The sequence below is a fragment of the Halictus rubicundus genome, chromosome 14 (genome assembly GCF_050948215.1).
Source record: "Halictus rubicundus isolate RS-2024b chromosome 14, iyHalRubi1_principal, whole genome shotgun sequence".
NCBI classification, from domain to species: Eukaryota; Metazoa; Arthropoda; class Insecta; order Hymenoptera; family Halictidae; genus Halictus; species Halictus rubicundus.
The window spans coordinates 3,490,207-3,516,241 of record NC_135162.1 but is presented as its reverse complement, the minus strand read 5'-3'; the positions used below and the strand labels follow the sequence as shown (position 1 = coordinate 3,516,241).

Genomic DNA, 26,035 nt, shown 5'->3' with positions numbered 1-26,035 from the left:
TCAGATACTCGCACACAAATCATTGTACGACATTAAACCCCGGCTTACCTGTTGAAATCACACGAGCATATCGACATTCGGGATTTTCGAGTAAAGAAGGTGAACGTTCTGTGAAGTTTCCAGCTCGTTCACATACATAATCTACGCGCGCATACAGGAAAATCGTTTTCCCATATTTACTGTGTCCACAAGGCCTTACATATTCGTTTGTCCAAAAGAAGTTAACAGCATGCACCTATTGAAACGTCACATACACTCGCATTTGTACTCTTTAAAACAGAATAATTTTTTTAAAAATGTACGATTTGGATTTTTTTAAATTAGAAGGAGTAGAATACTTGTTGAATTAAGAAATAAAATTGTGAAAAAATTGCAATTGCTCAGAATTACAGAAAAAATACTACAGGTTACTTTTTATAACTTTTTTATCTGGATTCGCGTTGAGTACTTAAAAAATGCGTTTTGTAGATATATTTTTGTTACATTCGTACTGTAAAATATCATCGAAATCGATACAAGAAAAAACGATATAATACTCTTATTTGCTTGATCTTATACTGACCTTGAAACGTCCTACGAAGGTCAAATAAGATCTTCAAATGAAAATCTGTACTTTATATTACATATTCTTGTAACTAGTATTAAGACTTTTTAAAACACAATATATTTGTTTTCTTTCGCATTATTATATAGGCAACGATTACCGCGTATGTCCTTATCGATCACATTGATGAGTTTTTGTTTCTCCCGTTTCCGGTTCATTCACGTCTGATTCCATGCACGTCGCACATGTAAGGCCTAAGTGTTCTTTATTTCTTAGAGTGCTGTAAGCCTTTCAACAAGATCCTGCATGTACATGACATGATCTTCCATGTTCCCTGTCTCGCTTTTTAGATTGTATATTTGCCTCAACAGAAAAACCTTACTAGTGAATGTTGACTTTTTCAGATAATTTTTGAAAGATTCCCATACTTCTTTAGCAGTTTTCGACTTGCGAATGTGGATTAATTGTGAATGTTCAACGAGCAAACCGATAGTGGCGCGTGCTTTTTTGTACTTTTTCTCCTACGTTGCAATTTCTGTTTCTCCTGTTGGACGATCTGTACTGATTTGGCTCCACAAGTGTTCCTTGATTAGGAAAAGTTCGATTTTAACATTCTATACTGAATAGAGTAAGGGACCCAATTACTGTCGGGGTGCTAATTACTGTGCCTATAATAATTATACTTATTTTTAAAGCATAATGAATATTAAAAAAGAGATATTAAATTTTTTCATTAAAATCAGTTTATATACAGGGTGGCCCACATAACTCTGAACAGCTCAATATCTCGAAAACTATGCCATCGATTTTAAAGTTCTTAGTCTTAAATTGCATGGAACTGAAGGGCCTTTCTGACTACATAAACGTGAAGTGGCCTCCCTTCCCCTTTAATGGGGGAGGGGAGGGACCTTTGTAATTTTAAATGGAACCCCCTATAAAATGTTACATATTTAGATTCTACCGGAAAAAACAAGTCAATTTTGTCTGAAACATTTTTTTGTCAGATACTTCCATGATGAGATATAACAATTTGAAGTTTCGAGTTGTAGGTAGTTGAAGCGCTCGGAAATAGCGTTATGGAATTATACGCGCTTGAGTCCTTTGCTTATTCATGAAGAAACACAAACAATAATATATGCAATTCTTGAGTTTGACTCACTTATCTATGAAAACGTTTTCAGTTTAGAGCTGTTATTCAAGCAGTAACATTGTGATTATGGCTACTTTTGACACAGAAGTGAATATGTTATTAACGTTAGGTGTTTTTTGAACGTTATGGGATCAAAAAATGTCATGCAACATTTCATAATTTAGAAAAGCGGCTTCGCGAGCACGGTGAATTGTGTAAAAAAACTCGCAATAAACCTAAAGCTGTCACTAATGAAAATAATAATAGTGCCAGTATTCTTGCTGCAATTACATTAAATCCTCATGTTAGTCAACGTACACTTGCACAAACATCACATATTAGTCGTTCATCAATTCAACGAATTTTGAAACGGCAAAAGTATCATCCATATCACATGGTTTTATCACAAGAGCTTTCGATAGCAGATTACGATCACCGCGTAAGATTTTGTGAGTGGCTGCAGGGTGTTGTGGAAAATGACTTTTTGTGCAAAATACTTTTTTCCAATGAGGCCACTTTTATGAATTCAGGGCATGTAAATAGACATAATCTGCATTATTGGGCTGTGGAAAACCCAAATTGGATGCGATGTGTTCCCTTTCAACATCGATGGCCTTTAAATGTTTGGTGTGGCCTAATAGGAGATTTTGTGATTGGACCTTATTTTTTTCAAGAAACTGTAACATCTGCAAGTTATTGTGATTTCTTAAAAAATCATTTGCCTGCGCTTTTGGTAGATGTGCCACTGCACGTTAGAAGAGAAATGTGGTTCCAACAAGACGGCGCTCCTCCACATTTTGCAATCATCACCAGGCAATTTTTGAACGAATTTGGGAACAAATGGGTAGGTCGTGGGGGACCTCGTCAATGGCCTCCTCGATCCCCCGATCTAACACCATTAGATTTTTTCTTATGGGGATATGTAAAGGACAAAGTTATGTTTGAACCACCGACGACAAAAGAGGATATGAAACAAAGAATACGTGACGCTTGCGCTTCAGTGACTCCCGAAATGTTAAAAAATGTTAGAACAACTTTATGTTTCGAGTAAATAAATGTTTACAAGCCCGTGGTGGACATTTTGAACATTTAATTTAAAGTACATTTTATTTCTTCACGAATAAGCAAAGGACTCAAGCGCGTATAATTCCATAACGCTATTTCCGAGCGCTTCAAGTACCTACAACTCGAAACTTCAAACTGTTATATCTCATCATGGAAGTATCTGACAAAAAAATGTTTCAGACAAAATTGACTTGTTTTTTCCGGTAGAATCTAAATATGTAACATTTTATAGGGGGTTCCATTTAAAATTACAAAGGTACCTCCCCTCCCCCGTTAAAGGGGAAGGGAGGCCACTTCACGTTTATGTAGTCAGAAAGGCCCTTCAGTTCCATGCAATTTAAGACTAAGAACTTTAAAATCGATGGCATAGTTTTCGAGATATTGAGCTGTTCAGAGTTATGTGGGCCACCCTGTATATATGTTATCCTCTTTTTAAATATTTATTATGCTTTAAAAATAAGCTATACTTTTTAAATAAATAAATTAATATAGGTACATTAATTGTTGTTCGAGATGAGTTCAATAATTATGAATCACACAAGCTGTTTATGACTAAGTTAAGAACAATAATAGAGACGATATACAATATAAATAATAATAACTCGATTATATAACGCTATAACCGATCGCCCCAGAAGCGGCGATCCTAACCTACATATGTATATCCCCAGCGCTGCCCACTCTCACACTTCACACTCACTCTACACTCTGTGCAAACTCATTCATACCAAAATCAACCGATACAAACAACCCAACACTTGGCAACCGCACAGTAATTGGGTCCCTTACCCTAATTGTCGTTATTCAGTTCTCCTATCCCCGCACAAAACGTGTCTGCCATTGTTAACCTCAAACTTTACCACGTGCACGGAACTGACGGTTTATTTTTACTGAACATGCGTTAATGCCCCTGGGCCCATAACCTGTCGAACCTTTATTAGGACGCTGAATATTCGCAGGTCATAATGCAAAAAGTAAACCGCTGATTGTGATTTACAAACTTTATTGTTTAATATTGTAAAAAAACATTCCTTATGAGAATGAGCACACTTACATAGATTATAAAAATATTATCAAAAGTTAATAACACATTGCAAATATGTCATCCTAAAGTGAGAACAAAAAGCATTCTATCTCGTAAGACATCTTAAAAATGACTACCATATCTTTGTCTCAGACACTCCTTCAATCCTAAGTGTTTCATTAGGATCCTGGCTATATTTTTTTTAATTTTGAGTTAACGGGGACAAAAAATCCACTGCAGTTATTAACTTAAAATTTTTAGTGCATTTAGTGCAATAACGGATGTGTACTTTCGTCAAAGAGAATCTTGAAATACCGAACAGGATCGCTGTGATGCACCCAGTGTTGCCAGACAGGGGAAATCGAGGAGAATAAAGTTTACCCCCCCCCCCCCATGCTACTACTGGATTAGTCACGATGCAGAAGCAGACGCATGTTAATTGGGTGCGTGCATCATGTCACGTGATCGGTCCGTAGGGGAAGCGTGGGGATGCTCGCCGCCGAAAACTGAGGGAATAGCGTCGTAGAAGAGGAAGGGTAGAGTGGGGGATAATCATAATCTGACGACACTAGGTGAGCCAAAGACATGTCAGACAGTTAAAGAATTGTTGGAAACAACTAAGAATAATAAAGAATTGTCGAGCACTGAAAGAAAAACGTTCAGAATATGCACAAAAACATGACAAAGTGATTTTTCAGCATGACAATTCTAGACCACACATTGTAAAACCTTCAAGGAAACGTTGGAAGTGCCTGAATGGGATATGCTATTACACCCGCTATATTCACCAGACTATACATATTCCCCATCAGGTTACCATATTTTTCCGATTAATGCAGTATGGCCTTTCCCAGGAATACTTCAGTGCTCGTAGAGATATCAAAAAATGGCGATGATGATTGGATTACATACTTCACATAATTTCTTCTATCGCGAGATCCATTTATTACGTGGAAAGTACGAAAAGGGTATAGTTAACGATGGAAAATATTCTTTATTTTTCTATTCAAACCAGGAGTATTTATTTACCAAAAAATCGGCATAAATTTATTCAGGTACCTAATACATGTTACCCTTAATTACACTGTCCAACACCAAAAAAATTTTGCAATACCTGTTGGGTGATTCTTATACACTTTGTCATCCTAAAACCCAATCTGAAAGTAGAATTTCTCCATCGCGCAACGTTTTCGAAAAATTTTGGTTTTTGTAAAAATGCCCGATTTTGATACGAAACGACGTGTTACGCAAAAACTAAACACGCGAGAAAGTTCAGATTTGAGTCAAGAGATAGAGGGGACTCTCCTCTACATATTCATATAGTCAATTATATTTTTATGTACTTCCTAATAGTTGTAAATGTTTGTTAAAGTTTGAAAATGTGCCGACGCGGGTACTTTGTACGCTCTATTTTTGTATTTATGTGAAAAATCCTTTATCTAGCAGGAATTTACTATACAGGAATGCATTCTACAGACATTTCTGGTAAAGAAACCATTCACGAAAAGTATTTGGTTCCCTTAATGTACGAGAAGGATCAGAAAATGTTAATTGACAGCGTGTGCGCGACGCATTCGCACCAGACGGCCATTGCAGCCTTTTCGCGACTCGCCAGGGCCGTCGCTATGCGTAGCCTACGTTGGTATCACTCAAGTATGTCTTTGCTTACTACGCTTAATTAAATACATTTTTTTTTGTCTTTTTGGGTGCCAATCATTACAAAAGATTATAAAAATACGAGTTATATTCACATTTCATTGTGGAAATGCTTAATAAAGAAAATTAAATACAAAAACACCTATTTCTGATGTAAACAAATTAAAAATGTTTCCGCCTTGCTTGACGCTTGTTCCTGGTATCCCGATTTTCAATAATAAGTGTCCAGCAGTAATCAGCAAGCATCGCACATAAGTCTTTGCGCAATAAGAACGTAACTCCTGAGCAAAGCCGCGGAGAACATTTTCTCGAAGGAAAAATGTACTGCAAATGACCTCAGGAATCATCCCTCCCAAGGAAGTACAACATTTTTGGGATATTTTAGAAATTTTTCGAAATACAGTGAATTCCCATTGTAAGTTAGTGCAAGCTTCGAGGTTGAAAGTCATTGGAACTACCCACACCACCGCAGGTATACGATATATTGAGCTTCGCTGTCCGTTTCTACGTGCAACATTGTATCAGAGAAAGACATTTTCTCAGCCTTCTTGTCAGTATCCGTCACCTATGTCATAGGTTCAGGACATAGACTCGGATAGTGACATTTGCGTTTCCAGCGTGCACTGTGTATTTTAAATGCAACGTTCGGCATGTAAATATTTTGTACATTTACTTTTACACAGTACAAATATATGTGAGACTACAAATATCATCGAAATAAAACGTTATTTATTTTCATATGGTTTAATTAAAATATCACTTTTCATTGGCTATAATTCTTCATTACATAAATTACAAATTCCATATTTCCAAAGTCGGTAGTTCGATAAAGTAATGTAAAAATTGGGGATAAAATTATGCCGCATTGTACAATTTTAATTGGCTCCATTCAATTTTTATGTCTCAGATTTTATTTGTTTACAGTCAATGTTTTTATGGGTTTTTATTCTGTTTTTACCTCTAAAAGAACCTTATTTTAATCATGCGTTTCGTATATTACAAGTACCTGTATTACAAATCATTTTCCATTCACTGCGATTTCTGATTTTAAATTTACATACTAAATCAATTTCAATGTTTGCACACCTACGTACCTATCAGATTGCTTTTGTTGTAATTGTACTTGTGTTATAGCAGCAATCTGCATAGCACATGTATGAAATCCCTAGAGTTTCAAATTCCATTTAAAACGATAAGAATTTTAATTACAACGTTGGAATGGTACTGCATTCTACAAAAACTTACGAAGAGATTATCTTGTATGAACTCTTGGTTAAATAGATCTCTAGGTATTGCTCTCATTCGTAATTTAGTTTTTCAATTTCGCCTATCTCTGATTAATGAAATGAAATTTTCAATGTCTCCTTTATATCTTGAGGTTTTAAAATTTCATTACGTACATCTTAAAAGTGTTGGGTTGTTTGTATCGGTTGAGTTTGCTATGAATGAGTTGATATGAATTAGTTTTAATAGAGTCTAGAGTGAGTGTGAAGTGTGAGAGTTGACAGGGGATATAGGTTAGGATCGCCGCATGTGAGAGATATTGAGTGAATATGTATAGAGCGTATCGAGTGTTGCATTTATACATCATTTACGTTATTGTTATTAAACTAATTATAAACAGACTTGTGCGTTTCATAATTATTGGACTCATCTCCAACGAAAAGGAGTTATATTGGAGACATTATTTAGTATGAATAAAATTATATCATTAAGTATTTGTTCTTTCCATTTAAAAGTGTATAGTTTCAACAATGTTACCTAAAAAATTCACAACAAAATTTAATTTCAACGTGTAGGTATTACGGTTTGTATATTAAAATTGAAACGAGATTGTGTACATAATCGATATGTTCCAAAACAACAAAATAAGACTATTCTTAGTCCTACACTAGAAAGCACGTCTTTCGTTAGGCGTCCTTATTATTTGAGCACCAGCTGGATTATCATCTACTTATTAAAACTATTGATTGGATGAAACACCGAAAACTTAAAGGTGTTATTAGAATGGTCCCTTTTAAGGGAGTTGTATTTTTATTTTCTTGAATAAAAAGGGGATTTCCTATTATTTCTGGATTTTATTCAAAAGATTTGATTTTAGAATTCGTAAGAATTAGAAGTAGAAATAAATTAATAATTTAAAATTTTGTTAATTTCCACTATTCTTATTACAAATTATACTGTATATATTACTAAATTATTTTTTAATGCTTTCACATTATTTTTTCATGCATTTCTTAAAGCTGTAGGTTTTTATTATAAAATATAATTGTATTTATACTTACATATGTGGCATTCTACATCTAGTTCTAAACTACTACGCCAATGCCATCTGCAGTATGTACATTGGCGGCCATATACTTACGTACAGTTAATAAAATTAAATATTATTTCCTGTACACTTATACGTTAAACAAGTGTACGTAAATCGATTATATTTTTTATAAGTTTACAAAATATGTAATAAGATATCAAAATAGCTTTCCTTAATTTACTGTAATTAAAAAGTTTTTTATATTTTTATACTGAAGTGTCAAATTTTATGCGGACACATAGTTAAGTACACATCGAAACACCTATATTTTCACATGTTTCTTTAACTCATAATTATAATACACTAATATTTCGTATGTAAACCCTTATTTTTACAATAAAGTACAATAGTGTACAATTCATCAATATTTTTCGGTTTATGTTTGTCGACATCAATCCACAGCGTCCCGATTGTGCTGGCCACTTCATTACGTAAATATTATTGTCACTCAAGAATGTCTTGACCACTTTTGCGGAATGTTTTGGATCATTGTCCGCTTGATAAATCCATTCTTTTGGCATGTATTCTTCGGCGAATGGTAGCAATACATTTTTTATAATATCCAAATACACGTATCTGTCCATGATTTCAATTATCCGAATAGGCCCCGGATCCTAGGATCCGATAGGATCTGAATAGGACCTGTACCTTTCACTGCCATAGGCCCCCAAACGAGTACCGAGCCACCACTACCTTTTACAGTCGGTTTAATTCAATTTTTATGAAATTCTTCTCCTTTGCGACGTCTCACGTATACTTTACCATCAGATCCAAATCGATTAAATTTCGATTCATCTGTAAAAATTACTCTGGACCATTGCTGGGGCGCCCAGTTTAAAAGTTCTTTTGCGAAAGCAATCCTAGCCCGACGATTTTTTTCTGAAATGAGCGGTTTCTTTCTGGCAACACGTCCGTATAATTGAAACTCATTAAGTCTTCGCTGGACAGTTCTAACACTTACGTTTTCATGGAGATCTATTGATACTTCATTGTGGATGGCAACTGTAGTTTTGAATCTGTCCGCTTCAAACAATCGGTGAATCTTGCGATCAGTTCTTTGATCAGTTTTTCGAGGTCTCGCTTTATGAGGAACGTTGTCTGGTGTTCCATGAAGTTTAATATGTTGTATAGAATGATGGCAAGCCATAACGAATATTTCTAATTTTGCGGAAATCTGTCGGTAGGACATTCCATCCTTCCGAAGCTGTTGCACTAATCGCCGCTGTTCTGGCGTGATATTTCTTCCTTTGCTCATCACAGCACTATTGTAATACGTCTAACTGTAAACACTGCTCAGCAGATATTAGTAAATATTGTTTACATTTGGCTTAGCTGTGCGATACAGTAGCATACGTAAGCAGTTGTCCGCTACAAGACCGACAGATCGCAACAAAATATTTACAAAATACTTATTTTCTCGAAATAAGTCAAAGTTCTATTACAGATATGTACATCAGGGTCTAACACTCTTAGAAATAAATTGTTGATACTACTATCTGAGTTCCGTAGAAATAAGTCATGTTTTAAAGTTAAAATATGAAGTGTACGTAAGAATATGGCCGCCACTGTAGACTTAAAATACTGTAATTAGATTTTATAAAATATCTGGCCGCTAATGCTTTAGACTTAACGCGTCTTACAAATAAACAATATAACAAACCAAAGTAAGAAAGAAATATAATGGTACAATACAAAGTACAAAAAGCTCTGACAACATTAACAGAGATGGGAGCTATCACTCGAACCCCATCTAGAACACCCTCCTCCCGTATCTTAATCGAGCAGCTGATCAATTAAACTGATTGGCTGATCAATGTTCCGGAACGATGGAAGACAGGTTATATAAGGAGTGTACTTTTCCGATGCACATCAGAATCAGTGTACCTTCAAGCCCCTAATGAAGTAAGCTTCAATGCTAGTGAAATGTTGGGAGCAAGTTTTTACACACGGAAATCTCAATTAACAATAAGAGTTGCTTTTAAGAGGGCTTTCTGACTTTTACAGTCGTTTCTTCACCAATTTTTAAGAATTTTTCTGAGAGAACTATTAAACTTTTTTTATTAGAATTTTTCACACGTATTTTTCGGTTTTTGAAATACTTAGAGTTTTTTAGATTTAGAGTTACATAATTTTTTATAGAGTATGTTTTGAAAAATATGCTGATCGAAAGCGAAAAAATGGACAAGTATATTAATCGGTATGAATGTGGCAATGGTCTGAACCAAAGTAAATAGAAAAAGTGTTAATTACTTACATAATAATTAACTGAAATTACTGATTTTTAAAAATATTTTTCTGCCTTTAGCAAGTTAAAAAATGGTACGAATTTTAAAAGTTTTGGTTCATCCAATAGCAGGGTGTGTGCTAAAGATTCTCCCAAAGTTTCAAGGCAAATGGTTAACTACGTGAATCATATGAAATGTAAGTTGCATTTTTAAAACGTCTATGCCTACGTTAATCTTATGAATTCAAACAAATCCTTGCGCACACCCATTCTACAACACTTATACTTAAAGAAAATGCAAAAAGGTCGATTGTTTGAAAATAAAAACCAGAACACGCTTTCAAATAGTGAATAATCAAAGATTAAGTAGGTATAGTAAAATTTAAATTGTTTACTCGTTTAGTATTATCTAATGTTCACCATAATTTGCCAAAAAATTCACATTTAAATATTAAATTACATCTATAACCCTTCTTTAAATTAACAATTTCTCAAATTTTGTATTTTGTTCTATTATTATCTTTTATCTCTTATTTTCTGTTTAAAATCTGAAACAATTCTTTCCGTGCTTAATACACTATAAGATGTTCACTAATTGTAAGAAGAATAGTGCTAATTTCATAGTGTGTAAAAGAGAGTTAGCTGGAAAGCCTTGTTACTATAGTGAAATTGCTCTTACAAATGAGCACTGTGAGAAAATCATTGAGATTAAAACGAGCAAGTACTTCGATTTTCTACGTCGGAAATTAAGTCTTAAAAGAACAGAGACTAACTATCCGTTGGTATAGGAAATCGATAAACCTGGCAGCGCAATTTTCTTAAATATTATGCATACCTGTGTCGATGTCTCTATGCTTGAAATGTTACATCTTTAGGAAAAAGGGATTGACTTCATTCACTTTAATGTCACGTAAATATTTATACGATCGTGAATACCTTGGAAAGTAAACAGAATACTGCCTGTAAAAAATTATTTGTTTGACTTGACTAACAATTTAAATGCATTTAGGTTATACTGAGAATAAATTCTATTCACTAGGTTAAGGAACACAATTATTGTGGGGGTACCAATTACTGCGCCTATATTAATTATACTTATTTTTAAAGCATAATGAATATTTAAAAAAAGATATGAAATTTTTTTTCATTAAAACCAGTTAATACATATGTTATTATATCTCTTTTTTAATATTCATTATGCTTTAAAAATACGTATAATTAATACAGGCGCAGTAATTGGATCTCTTACCCTAGTAGGTATAATAGTCGACATTCCCACGAATTTACGGGTTAACAGAATATATTTACGTCTCGAGAAGTGAAGATTATTTACATTTTCGTCAACAGTGAGGATGTGAAATTTGTTTTGAACCATGAAACTAATTTAGCTTTATCACTTCATGTATTAAATTACTAAATACAGAGATAGTATTCCACAATAATAGAAGACCATATGGCAATGTACTGTACCCGAATATTTAGACTTAAAACCAATTGTGAGGTGTAGTACATATTTTAAAAATTGTAAAAATCTGTCATTTAATGCATGATCGTAACCGGGCGTAGCTGAAGCGTGGGGATGCACGCTGCCAAAAAAGGGGAATAGCGCGGTAGAGAGGAAAGTTAGAGTGGGGACACAAATCCTGATCTGGCAACACTGTTAACCCCTTGGCTACTGTGGGCGCCTATAGGCGCTTAGAAATTTTGCGTTTGTGACACTGAGAGCCTATAAGCGCTCCACACAGTTTGTCTGTATTATTTACATTAATATTAAATTCATAATATTTACACTAATTCGGTTCAAAGAAATTAATAATATTGTTTTAATGTAGTGAAATTCAGTTTTTTGATTATTGAAATGTTTTCACAAAAATGCATCCCTACCCAAAAGTTCGTTAACAGCATAGTCGCCAGATCAAGACTTTTTCCCCACTCCAACTTCCTTTTCCACCGTGCTATTCCCCCATGCTTCTGCCACGGCCCGATCACATGACGCGTTCCGTCTTTGTCGTGCATGTGTCACAATGTCACGTGACTAACCCGGTACTAGCAGAGAGGGGGTAACTTTTTCTCCTCAATTCGTGCTCCCTCTCCTCATCTGGCAACTACGGTTCACGGTCCGAATAGAATTAGTCCACCCTCAGTGAGTCTACAAAGGTGGCAACGCAGAGAAGAATACGTCGTTCACCGCAGCTGAAACCCAATTTCCTAGAATAACTGTATATAAATTATGTTCAATTTGATTAAAATATATTGCATTTCAGGTTGTTTTCAATCATTTATATGCTAATTCTGCTTCTTTAACTCTATGCGGTTCAACGTGCTTCCTCTCCTTTACTTCAGAACTTGTTACAAAATTATAAAGTTCATTTATATTTTCATAGGTAGTTCTACTAACCTACTTAAAACAGATAAGACACACTACAGTGTTACTTATTTACGTACCGAGTAATTTTAACATTATTGATGAGTGTGATGGGCATTAATAAAATAAGCTAATAAAACTGAAAATGAATCGTAAATTAAATTATTAAAGAATAAATTTAATTTTACAAATAATGATAAATTAATTTGAAAACTAAATTAGAAAATGATTCAATTTGAAGAAAAAACCCAAGAAAGAAAAGAAAGATAATTGTCCTTGGCCAGACCCGTGTTTTGGACAATTATCGAGTAGACACTGTACTTAAGAAAGTTAAAAATGTTTCTTACGAATTTACGAACAATAATGTGATCACCATAAAAGAAAAATAATTTAGTTTACGTATTTCTAAAATTTAATTGCTTTCACAACTTTTGCTCATTTTAATATTATAAGCAACTTGGTAGTAAGTATATTTTTTTATAAATCATCATCTATCCATAGTTGTACATGCATATATTCATTCTCTGAATCCATAGCTTTACAATAACTCCGTAACTTTATACTCTATACATGGGAGATTGAAAAACTCTGAAAATTCCTTTATAATACAAAAGTTCCACAGGTAATGTTTCGTGCAGCTACATACATTTTGCTCCGTGTCAAAGCATCCTTTGCAATCATTGTTTGGCATTCTTTCATCTTCTCTACCACATTCTCATTTGCTGCTATCATATTGTGTTATAATTTCCATGTCTGGTTTGCGTGGGAGTTGAAAGTTATATCAAAACAATCAGTCTTTCAGATATATTTGTATGTCAGAAATGTATCTTTGAGATGAAGATTCGTGCATATTCCAAAGATATAATGATATAATGAATTGCTGTGAGTATTTACTGATGCAATTGTACGTAAACACACTTTTGTTAGAAATAGATTCTACATTTAAACATGTTGTGAAACCCATTTTGTACAGGTAAACTTTTGTTGAGGTTTGTACATTTTTTCTTTTCTAAATCATTGCAATTTGCTAATCTAGATACATGTATTATAGTTAACATAAGCATCAGTTACGTAAAATTAAGTTCATTCAAATTATTATAAAAATAATGAAAATATAAAGTAACTCGAATTGTCTAATTGTTATACAAAAGAACATATACACGAACGCGCGTGTACAACAAAATGTTTTTAATGTCTTCGTAATACGTACAGTAATTGAATTTATTATGAAGTTGCATAAAGTGAAAAATACGGTGATTTTTATCTACATGACCGTTAATTATGATAATGCACATTATCAATGAGCAATCGTAAATGTTCTGGACACAAGCTTAAAATATTCATATGAAAATGATGGTTATCCTTCGGCAGGTTACTATACTATTGAGTGTTGGGTTGTTTGTATCGGTTGAGTTTGGTATGAATGAGTTGGTAGGAATGAGTTTGAATAGAGTGTACATAGAGTGAGATATATAGGTTAGGATCGCGCCGTGTGAAGGATATTAAGTGTTGCATTCATATATCATCTACATTGTTGTTATTAAACTAGTTATAAACAGACTTGTGTGTTTCATAATTATTGAACTCATCTCCAACATTAAGAACTAATATTTCTGCACATTTGATCGTTACAGCAGATACAAATTTTGTATGAACTTTGACATTTTGTCGAAAGTGCTATCAGCTGATATTTAACAACCAAATATATTCCATTTTAGCCCGACCTGTGGAATGACAAACATTATACGAGTGCTACAGTTGGTAACGATAGAATCGTTAAATGTGTTCCCCGACAGTCTAGCACTCATTACGGCGATCGTAAAATAATCACATTAAATGTAGAATTAATTGCATGTAAAATCGCAAGGTATTTAAATTCATTAGCTAGATTCTGACAGTTAATATGATTCGGGTTACTGGATTAGAGAAATTATCTTTATGCGAAATAGAATGTTTTGCAACGATTATTGGCAGCAGAAGTTAAATAAAAATTGCTTTCATCCCTTAATAGATTTTTTACATTGAAAACGTCATAAGAAGTCTTTACTCCATATATGTCCCAAATATCTAACCGATAAAAGTCCCAGAACCATCCCCACTGTCGCGGGCTATACCCCTCAGGGGCCAAGAAGTTTCGCTGTCCTTTTCTACGTTCGGCGTGGATCAAAGAATAGTTTCTCCTATCCGATATATGTCCCTCGCCAGACCCATGTTGTAGACATTTATCGAGTAACCACTGTATTTCATAAGACAGTCGAACAAAGATTCTATCATGTCCAAGCAACAGATGGATGTATCAAAAAAGTAAAACTGTCAATGGTAAAATGTCTGTGTAATGCTTATGCTCAGATGTAAGGAGATTTTTAATGTCTTTTGTAAAGGTAAGATGATAGTGTTTGTTAAAAACAAATTCTATCCCGAAAATAATCAAATTTATATTCTTATTCATATTCGTCTCTATTTTTTTTTGTCTTTCATAGTTTCCAGCCATCCTTAAATCTTTTCCCACTTGTTACCGGACATGCTATATTGATCACACTTTTCCATTATCTTACCGATAACGTCGTTATATTAGGTCATCCCATAAGGTTCGTGTCACGGTGAGTGTTCATACTTTGTGCATCGATTTATAAACGCACGACAGCAAAAAGCAATGCAATTTAGCCTAGCTGTTCGGAGAAAAATCCAAAATGACATTGTACACTGATGTCACATAGTTCACGGAATGGAGTCATTTTTTTGTTTATATTGTTGATTTATAAAGGTCGCATTAACAGTTAGGTCTTGATTGCTTGATAACATGTATACCTTTGTTCTGACAAACAAACATTACAGTTGAAAAATTTGGTCACGACCACCATATTGTCTAGTCGTACACAGAGTCGTCGAGGTAAATCCGAAGAAGTCATCGCATAAAGAAAAACAGTTCAAATTTCAAGAAAATGTCAATATATTCTTTCGCCAGATTATATAAAAGGGGCTAAGAACCTGTACAGGGTGGGTACAAAATCGTAGCTCAACCCGCCAAGGAGTAAATCAACTACACAAACAAAGTGTGTAGGACAATAATTTCTTTAGTGAAAGAAGGGAATAGCGTAATAATGATTTTTTATTAGGCAGATATAATATTACTTAAAAATGAAGTTCTAAGACTGTTAATTTCTTGACGGAAGAATTATAATGCCTAAAGGTAAATGGAAAAATCATATAATTGAGTAGAAATTATTTCGCTTATTTTTTGTTTCTCCACAAAAATGTGATGAAAGCATAAACTCTGTGCCAATGTTTTTATGTGGCAAGCACATAATCCATTGTTTACTTATTCTTATACCTCGCTGTATACTTCTTTATCGTTGGTAAAATAGAAGATTGTTCCTGGTTTCGATAAGGAACGTGACGATGGCATTATGAAGAATTCAACTGACACCAACAACACCATTACAATGACACCATTAAACCACTAGATAAGAAGTGTTTTGCCTGCGGCAGGCATAGGTGCCCATCACTGCCGTATAACATGGTATTGAAAGTACATATTCATGTTGTTTCCTATGGTCATATTTTTTCATATTTTGTAAGAAGATATGTTGCATTCCATAGAATTCTGTAAAAACTGTTACCGAAATAAATCAAGGTAGTGTACGTGTTAATACTGCGTAACTAGTAATTAGGTGCAAGTTTTTTACTCCCATACTATTGTCGTGTCAATACGACTTTATAAAAGATACACACGTTTTTTTTTAATACGGTATGAAAATCAATGTTTTGTAACTCTTTTTAATAGTAGAATGAATTGCAATAAACTCGTATCCAACTGTAACAAAATATTTATCGTTAATGAACAATATACATTCATTTACGACAAATGCAATTTGGAAATGTATATCCAAATTTTAATTCAGAAGACAATTCGATTTCAGTCATTCATAAAGTATTTCATTTTGAAGAAAATCAAATTTAGAAACCATTCGGACACATGTGCTTCTAAATAAGACCAGCCGTGCTCGTTTATAATTTGCAATACGTCTGTTATTGTCGGCTATTTCTATTCTTGGTCGTAACGATACAAAGGGGCAGTAAATTCCACGGAACTATAAAGAAAGGTTTGAATCTGCTAGCCTACAGCGTTTATCGTAACGGAAATGAAATGACAAACCGTTTATCAATGCCATGTAATGTCGCGCCTTTGAACTTCATTTTAAAAAACTGTAATGGAAAGTACTTTTTAAAAGATTCTTTTATACATCCAATTCCGTTTTGGTAAACCATTGGTCAAATTATTTATGAGTGATAACTAGAATCCATGTTATAATTTGCTCACTGATATTAACTTGATAAATTATTTATTAAATTAATAAATAAAAAATATACACACAAAATTTGGACATTTATCGTAACAAATTAATTTTTCCTTCATTAATCTTTCAATCCCTGTTATTGTTTCGCTATTTTTATCCATTACTCAACCTTATTATGAATCTCTTGTACACTAGGTCATTTGAAGGTCATAGTTTTATAGATTATTGGATTTGCCTTGATTTTAGCTATCATATCGCGATAACAAAACTATGTAGCCCCTTAAAAAAACTGCGATAACCTTGAAATTTCGAAAACAATTACCTTCAAAAATTATTTGTTTATAATTAGGTTTGTCAACTCAAACCACATATTTTTACCTTTCGACATTTTGCCTATCATAAAAAGTAAATAAGATATTTAGGAGACTGAAGTAAGGTAGGACATCTTATGTAGATTATATTAAAAATTTCAATAAAATTCGATAATGTTGTCACGAGTTATATGCGGTTGAGAATACTAAAAAACGCAATTCTTCTATAACTGTAATAAATTAGGTGGAGTCATAAATAATTTCAGTTTATAGGAACAAATTTTTATGATACATTTACTATCCCAATAGCAGGCTTATAATATTACAGTTATCTAATTGCCTGTCGCCCATATTTCGATGACGCGAAACTTATTATCTATAAGTTTTAAAAGAACACAGCATAAATCTTAACTTTCCAGTTTTTGTTTAATTAAATAAATTGATTTTACTCAACTTGTTAACGTGTTAATTAAGATACAACTGTTTCTTATTTCAATGATAAATAAAATTGATATAGTGAAACGGAAATTATTTATGACTCGACATAATAAATATTTTTAAAACTTGCAGTGTCCGTTACTTGTGTTAAAATTTTCAGCACGTATTAAGTATAGAAATAAATTCATTGTATATAAATAAAACATATTATCATATCATAAATTTTAAAAAATTTCATTAAAAATAATGACAGGAAATATTCGTTGTTATTATAATTATTTATTACGTTATACGAATCTCTGGCATTTTTTGTATGCCATTGTGATAAAAATATTTCTACATATATAAACAAATAAATTGCTTAAAAACTTATTCATATGTCAACTGGTTTAATACGCGAGTCTATTAAATGATGTAAAGTGTTAATGATGTAAAGTATTAAATGATCAAGTGAATAAACAGCAAGAGGGAGGACTTCTCGACTGAAGTAGAAGACGAATGCTCTGTCATTTTCATTGCATTTTGGATCGAAATCGATTCACGTTTACCTTCCATCATGAAATTACGTAGTTCGCTCTAGTTTGTCGGTCAAGTTCACAAACTGGCTAGAGAATTTCATTGCTAGGCAGTACAGTCTCTACTCGATAAATGTCCCAAGTATCTAGCCTAGAATTGTCCCAGAACTATCCCCACTACCGCGGAATATACTCCGTGAGGGGCCAAGAAGCTCGAGAGGCCTCGGTCGCCCAGGAGTGTAAATAGAGTGTGTGAGACCACTAGCAATCCAATAACAAAATCTCTTTAGTTTTCATTATTTTTTTGTGGGACTTCAACCAACATAATCGTATTATGTTTACACTCTTCGGCGACCGAGGCCTCTCGAGCTTTACTGTCCTTTTCTACGTTCGACAATGAATCAAAGAATAGTATCTTCTAGCAGATAATTGTCTCTGGCTAGACCCGTGTTTTGGACAACTATCGAAGACACTGTGTTTTGTTAATTGAATGGAAACCTCGAATAAGAGTCTACGTTGCATGTATTATACATATAACACAGACCCTTATTTGAGGCTTCTATTCAATTGTTTTGGTGACGCTGTAACACTGTGAAAGAGTGACAGACTATTTCCATGTAAATATATCGGTATTTTCCTTTCCAGGAAAGAACTTATATCTACATATACCTGACAAATCTACAAATCATATTTTTGCAATTTTCATTAAAAGCACAGATAAGCAAGTTGTAAAAATCCAAACCAACTACCATTTTCCGAAAATTTGCATACGCATCAGTTAGTAAATTAATGCTTCTAACATTTAAAACACACACAGGATGTATGTATAAACTCATTTTTGGAAGTTGTTATATTTTTAAAGATATGCGAAAACTTCTCCTACTGGTAGTATGTATTTTTCGATAAGAAATACATTTTTAGAAGCTAATTTTAGAAAATTCCTGTCGAACCTTATTAGGATACTGAAATCGGAGGGGAGGACCCTAATCGACAATTTCACTGCATGTAACACCGTACATCCATAGGACATCCGCTTTAGACCCGGTGTATGTCCGAATGTCCTACGTCCATTTCGCACATCCCTAGAACGTCCGCAATCCCAGTTCCAACGTTTTGGTCAGAATATCTCCTGAACTGATGATTTTTTTTTTATATAAATAGTTTTATACTATTTTGTGGAGAATAACGAGTTGCATCGATTAGTGCATTCGAAAATATACGATTCCATTTAAAAATATTTTTCATCTACAAAAAAAAAAAACGATTTACACCAAATTGTAGCCCCTCGAAACCATTTACTTCTTATCTGAACTATTTTTTTTATGTTATACATAGTGTACGAGTAATTTGCATTTATAGATTAAAACCGGTCACCATGTATATGTAAAGTGTATTAGTGTTATATGTATATGTGATTATATCGTAGTATGCACCTAATCTATGTGTTTGTATTAAAGTTTCCAATTTACTCTTACATATAAACATTGTTTAGTAATGTTAAACGTTCGGAAAACGTTTAATGTAAGCCTTTGAAGAAGTCAGGTTTTTAAACGTTTTATAAACTTTCTGTAAACGTTCTGTACAATGTTCAGAGAACGTTCTAAAAATCCTTCCTACATTTACAGAACGTAGCAAGGACGTACATGGGACATATATACAGTTAAAAAATATTACTTTTTTATTTTTTCTAAAAACAATATTAAGCTATTAATTATACATTCTTATACATAAAGCAGAATTTTTATTTTCATTGTAACAAAATGGGTTACTTATATTTGAACCGCTCTCTTGTTTTTGTAAAAAGCACACTATCGGTATGTTATAAGATGAAATTTTTAAACAATTTCAGGACAATTCTAGACCCAACGACTTTAACTGACTCGGTTCCGCAAATGCTCTCTGTAATTTCGTTTATGTTACTGCAGTTTTACTATCTCACTGTGTCGTTGTTTCCAAGTGTACACCAATAATCGTAACGGAGTTCGTGGGCTTCATTTTGATCACTTCGGACTCATAGTATTTGGCTGGTTTTCGTCACCGCATCAATCAATATCAAGCATCATTTGCCCATTAGTGGTGTAGACCTCCTTTTTTATATGCCTTTCAATATGCCGTAATCATAAGTTATAGGGATACATGAATTTGCTAGTATGGTTGATTTTTCTTTCAATTATTTTTAGCTTTGTTCTTTCCTTCCTTATTCTAATAATAGCACCGGTCTAACAAATTTTAACTGCTTTTTGCGTTTCGATAACCAATAAACGATTCTTATAAATCGTTAAAAGTGTAAGATTGAAAATAAATCACTTAGTGCCTAATTTTTATTCTCCAAACTGCTTACTTAGTATACAAATATTTTGGCTGAAGTCCTGAAAATCGGTCAAATCAGATTGAGTTTAAATTTTATATATAGCCTCATTTTGCATTAAAAACATGTTTCCCAAAAGGAATTTTAGGAACTCGAAAAGAATTTTATCATATTAGTATCATCTTCTACCTTACCGACTAATTTTTGTTGGTCTGGGTCAGGTTTCGGGTGGGGACGGATGCAAGGGGGAAGGGCTCCGTCCTAAAACACGTGTTCCGTAAATTAAAAAGGGCAGAATTCGCTGTAGCGAGTGTCCAATAAGGTAGAAAATGATATTAGTATGATAAAAAAATTTTCAAGTCGCCAAAAATCCTTTTGGGAAACATATTTTTAATGCAAAACGAACCTATTTAGCAAATTTCAGCTCAACCAGATGTGACCGATTTTCGGAACTTTAGCCAATATTTTCTGTCTTCAAATTTTAAATTCTGTAAATAACACTAATGGTTCTTTGAAATATAAATTTTGCAACAAAAGACAATTGAATAAATTTGACACTATAAAATTTATTTCAACTTTAGTAACTGCACTTTGCTTTTATCTGCGTACTTAATTATTTATGCGCACAGACACACACTTTCAAAATAAAATAAAACACTTAAACGGTTAAACATTTCTGAAACAAAAAACGTATTGATCGTTGAAATGATGCGGACAAATATCGATGTACATTATTTATTTCTCGATAGTTATACGAGTACACTCTAACCGCCCATTACGTCAAATCATAGCAGAAAGCATACAGTGTTATACGTGTATTTCAATATTTGCTACTATTTACATAAGTGTAAGCAATTAGTAGTGAACGCAATCAGTGTGGCACTTAACTGCATGCGAGGCGGACAAATTTTGAACTCTGAACTTTCATTATTGTTGTAGGTAGAATCTCTTATACATATTTATAATCCTACAATCGAATCTACAGGGTAAGTCACGCAATTGGGACGATTTATACGTGTGTAGAATTTAATTAGAGATAGAAAAAAGTTGCAGCAGAAAAAAAATTACGTTTCTCGTGGAAGCAGTAACGCGTCTAAAAATGTAAATATATTTCTTTCAAACGAGGACTGCATAGACGTACATTTCACGTAAATCAATTTTTGTATAATCCTATCTTTCAAATTATTGTTTTTATCAACACCGTATTCCCTAGTACTTTCTTGCGCGGGATGTGCCGAAGAATCAAGCTACATAAACAAAGTATACAATTAAATGAATATACATTTAAAAGTAGTGTATTCAGTACCATTAAAATTTTTTATACCGCTATCGAAATGTACTCCATATTGCAACAGAATGACTCACTTTATACGTAAAATATATTCTGCGTTTTAAAAAGGAAAGTATACTGTATATCAGTGCTGGGCACGGTTGTGGCCCCTCAAACGCTTGCTTCCCCCACCAACCTCTCTTTCGCCAAGTTCGCCAAGTTCGCCGGCGTCTCGCGTCTTCGTTGCCCCACGATAACAGTGCCAGTGTCGCCATATGAAGCCCGAATTGAGGGGAAAAGTGTTGCCCTCTCTCTGCCAGTACCGGAGTATGCACGACAGAGACGAAATGCGACACATGAAGGGGCCGCGGCGCAGGCGTGGGGAATAGCGCGGTAGAAGGGGAAGTTAGAGTGGGGACACAAGTCTTGATCTGGCGACACTGCTGGCGACTCCTTACCAGTGTCCGAGGCAGCGGAGGCGTGGGGAATAGCGCGGTAGAAGAACGGCGCGGCGTTTACTGGAAGGGGACAGTGGGTGCTATGGTGGGGACGGTTTTGCCTCAATTAAGGCAAACGTGCCCGGCACTTTAGTATGTAGTAGTATACAGGATGTCCCACCTAACTTGACCACCTTGATTATCTCGCTTAGTGTTAATAATAGAAAAAAACGTTATAGAACAATATTAACCTAACCGAAGGGGCAATATAATGATTCGGAAAAATCTTTTTCAAGGTAATTTTTTTCTAGATATCAAGGTCATAATTTTTTTTTAATGGAACTATATAATTTTTTTATCGCGATGTAATAGTAGGGGTGAAGACCTCTTCAATGACATATTATACAATGACCTTCGTGTGACCTTGGGTATGAAAAGTCCAAAAAGCACTATAGGTATTATCAGTGATTAATTTAATACACTAATTGGTTTGATTGAACTACTCTATTTCAATAAATGTTTGAAAATAAATGATTCTCTGGCTCTTCTAATAGTTTCAGTGCTAATATTGGAACATGCAGTTCTAATACGCATCTTCATATCTTCGGCTGTTGTTGGAACATGTTCATAAACAATACTAGACCACGGATTCGATAAAACGTTTGCGCCTCGCCCAATCCAACTTTGATGAAACTTCTCGTCTAATATTTAACGGGCTATTCTTGAGTTATGTGCCGGACATCCGTCATGCTGATACTACATCCCGATCCTTTGAGCTAATGGTATTTCTTCCAATAGGTGAGACATATCTTTAGTTAAAAAATTGGCATATTTGTTACCATTTAGCGTACCATTAACACCAAACCAATTAGGGTAGTAAATTAATCACCGATAATACCTGTAATGCTTTTTGGATTTTTCATACCCTAGGCCACACGAAGGTCATTGTATAATATGTCATTCAAGAGGTCTTCACACCTACTATTACATCGCGATAAAAAAATATATAGTTCCATTAAAAAAAAAATGATGACCTTGATAACTAGAAAAAAATTACCTTGAAAAAAGTTTTTTCCGAATCATTATATTGCCCCTTCGGTTAGGTTAATATTGTCCTATAACGATTTTTTCTATTACTAACACTAAGCGAGATATTCAAGGTGGTCAAGTTAGCTGGGACACCCTGTATAAAAATGTGTATACCAAAAGTAACGTTTGCATCATGAAACAAGTCAAAGACTATTTCTGTAGCAAGTGTATGCTAATGCGTTGAATAAATTGGCCTTGTATTTGTGTACTTTGCCCGCGTGAGCTATTTAATTTATCGCTTTAAACTTTTCTCTCTCTCTCAATTAATTCATTAAAATTAAAGTGATCACGCTTATGTTCCTGGATGTAATTTCATAATACAAAGCAAACATACGCTGCTGTTAGTAATCAATTCTCGAATTGATCATACATAAGAGCTTTCACGCGACGATAAAAGCAGAAGGTTATAAGCGTCGTTTTTACAAATAAATGTTTAATCAATTCATCAATTAATCATAAATTAAATGTAGGACACGAATCAAGCTCGGCCCTCTCGATGAAACATTAATTTAAGTACTAGTGATTTTATTGATAGAAGGACAGTGTTCACACGACATATGTCCTCAATACGGGCCTACCCAGGGGTATATATCGGCTAGAAGATACTATTCTCTGATACGCTGCCAAACGTAGAGAATGATAGCGAAGCTTCTTGGCCCCTCACAGGCTGTACCCCGCGGCAGTGGGGAGAGTTTTGGGATTTTTATCGGCGAGATATTTGGGACATATATCGAGTAAACACTGTATTGATTTCAAACTAGTTCTGCTGTTCTTCAAATGTCTGATTTTGAAGAAGGAATTTTTAAAAGTAGTCATTTATAATGTGTCCGTTGTTAGGGCACACTTTATGATTTCTTAAAATCATATGACCAAAGAATAATGTTAATTTAAGTTAACTATCACGGAAATGTTGATTACTTTTCACTTTATTTTGACTTCTAATATTGTTAACTTTTGGACGACGTAGGATAAAAACAAAAAATATTATATTTTCTTATTTATTTAAGAAAAGCATTAAGTTGTCCGACACCAGGGGAACTCCCCCAAATCAGATCTTCTATAATACTAACTGATTTATATTAACTGCGTGATTGTTTTCTCGAAATGAAATTGTTATTCATAATTATTTTTCACTTCATATGTTATGTGAAGCGAAAGGGGATGATTACTTGCAATTGATGTTCGATACCATAACAACACGGGAAAGTTTATTTAAGATTATTTTTCACGAAATTATCACAGTTTAAATATAGGCAATTTGCCGAGAATATTTAGTGTTCAAATACTTTTTGAATCCACTGTATGTATTTACTGAAAATATGCGAATAAATTCTCTTATGATTTATTAAATATATTTTGTTAGTAGATATGAATTTCGAGTTTCATTAAAAATTACTCCACTTTAGTCGATTCTTAATGTAAATTAAATACTCTCCATTAAATACACTCCAGAAAATATTAAAATGTAACGCTCGGCCGTACACGTTGAAAAATTATACTAAATACTTTCATTTTTTTCCTGAGCTATATTTTTATTCTATAGTATGTTTACTATCGTTCTATCGCACAGTTACTACAAATTTTATACGACAACACGTAACAATTCCTCGTATCGTATTGATTATGTATACATTCACTCTCTGTTATGATCGGACACTTTTAAAAAGATGATAACTTTTTGAAGATTGCACCAAATGATTTTAATTTTTTCGACAAGTTAGAAGGATTAGTTTAGTAGGTGATGTGGAAAAATTTTCTTTGAAAAAATTTGAAAAGATTGCTTTTTACAACTTTTTTTATCTGGGAACGTATTGAAAATTTTTCATCTGGTAAATATGTGTTATAGAGCAGTGATTGTCAAACTTTTATTTTTTGTATTTCATCTTATTTTGTAACAAAATTCACGGCGCCCAATCATTATTATCATTATTATTATTATTATTTGTTTTAGATTTAGAGATTCAGATATTTATAGAGACTAAATAGTTGGCTTTTCGCAGATAAACAATTCAATATTTCGCGGCACCTTTCTGGACCACAAATTGTGGCGTACTTGCGGCACCCGGTTTGAGAACCGTTGCCATAGAGAGTGGAAAATTCGACAGAAATAAAACGTTGAATACGAAAATTCGTTTCATTATAGATAAATCTGAAGTATGCGACCGGGAAGAAAACGAATCGTATATTTTCACGGAGTCTGATACGACACTGCTTGAAATTCTGTCGTGTGTATCATTCGTTACCGTTTATCAGATATGCGGGTGAAACATATGCGCGGCCATATGGCATTTATCTCATAAATAAACCGAATCGATATTGTTATAATCCATTATGTTTCCACATTCGTGTAAGTATGCATAATGTGTATTCATTTATGCAAGAAAAAAAAAATGATTCTCTGTATACCGTCGCTCCGCGTCGCCTGCGGACCTACTTTTCTTTTACGAGGACTAGAACACGGCGAATGTCAATTATTCACGACAGAGAAATGACGGACTGAAGACGTTAAAAGCGTTGAAAGGAAGAGCTCGAAATTCGGCCAATTGCTTTCCAGTGAATACGTACGAAACGCACAGATATACTGCTTGCGCACTTTCCGTGTGCTTTGTAGTCGATTGCGACTGAAAGAGCGGTATTATAAAAGCGCGGACGATCATTCCTTCCTGCGAGGAAAAAAATCGACGCCCGTGTAATTACGAGCGGTGATTTGCCGCAAAACACGGAACCTACAAAGGACACCTAATTTCTTAACCATAACTGCATTCCTGTTTAACGCGATCGATACCAGCGTCATTCCTGTCCGACAAACGCACCTGTGTCGTATATGTCGCACAAAAAAATCAATTTAATTTTATGAACGTTGTTTTATTTAATGCTCCAACGTACATATTCGGAACATTTGGAGTAAGGGACCCAATTACTGTGGAATAAATAATTTTGTTTATATTAGCTTCTCATATTTTATCTAATCATTTTTCATTAAATTTATCATATTCCAATATAAATTTTGAAAAATTTAGATAAATAATTTTACTAATGAAATCTAGT

General features: G+C 33.9%; 1 protein-coding gene and 1 long non-coding RNA gene across 5 annotated transcripts in view; one reads left to right on the top strand and one right to left on the bottom strand.

Annotated features, from left to right (window-relative positions):
* The window catches only part of LOC143360934 (uncharacterized), a 175,682-nt gene that overhangs the window by 70,387 nt on the left and 79,260 nt on the right, over positions 1–26,035 (top strand). The gene's annotated exons all lie outside the window — the stretch shown is intronic.
* The window catches only part of LOC143360924 (uncharacterized), a 333,702-nt gene that overhangs the window by 304,372 nt on the left and 3,295 nt on the right, over positions 1–26,035 (bottom strand). The gene's annotated exons all lie outside the window — the stretch shown is intronic.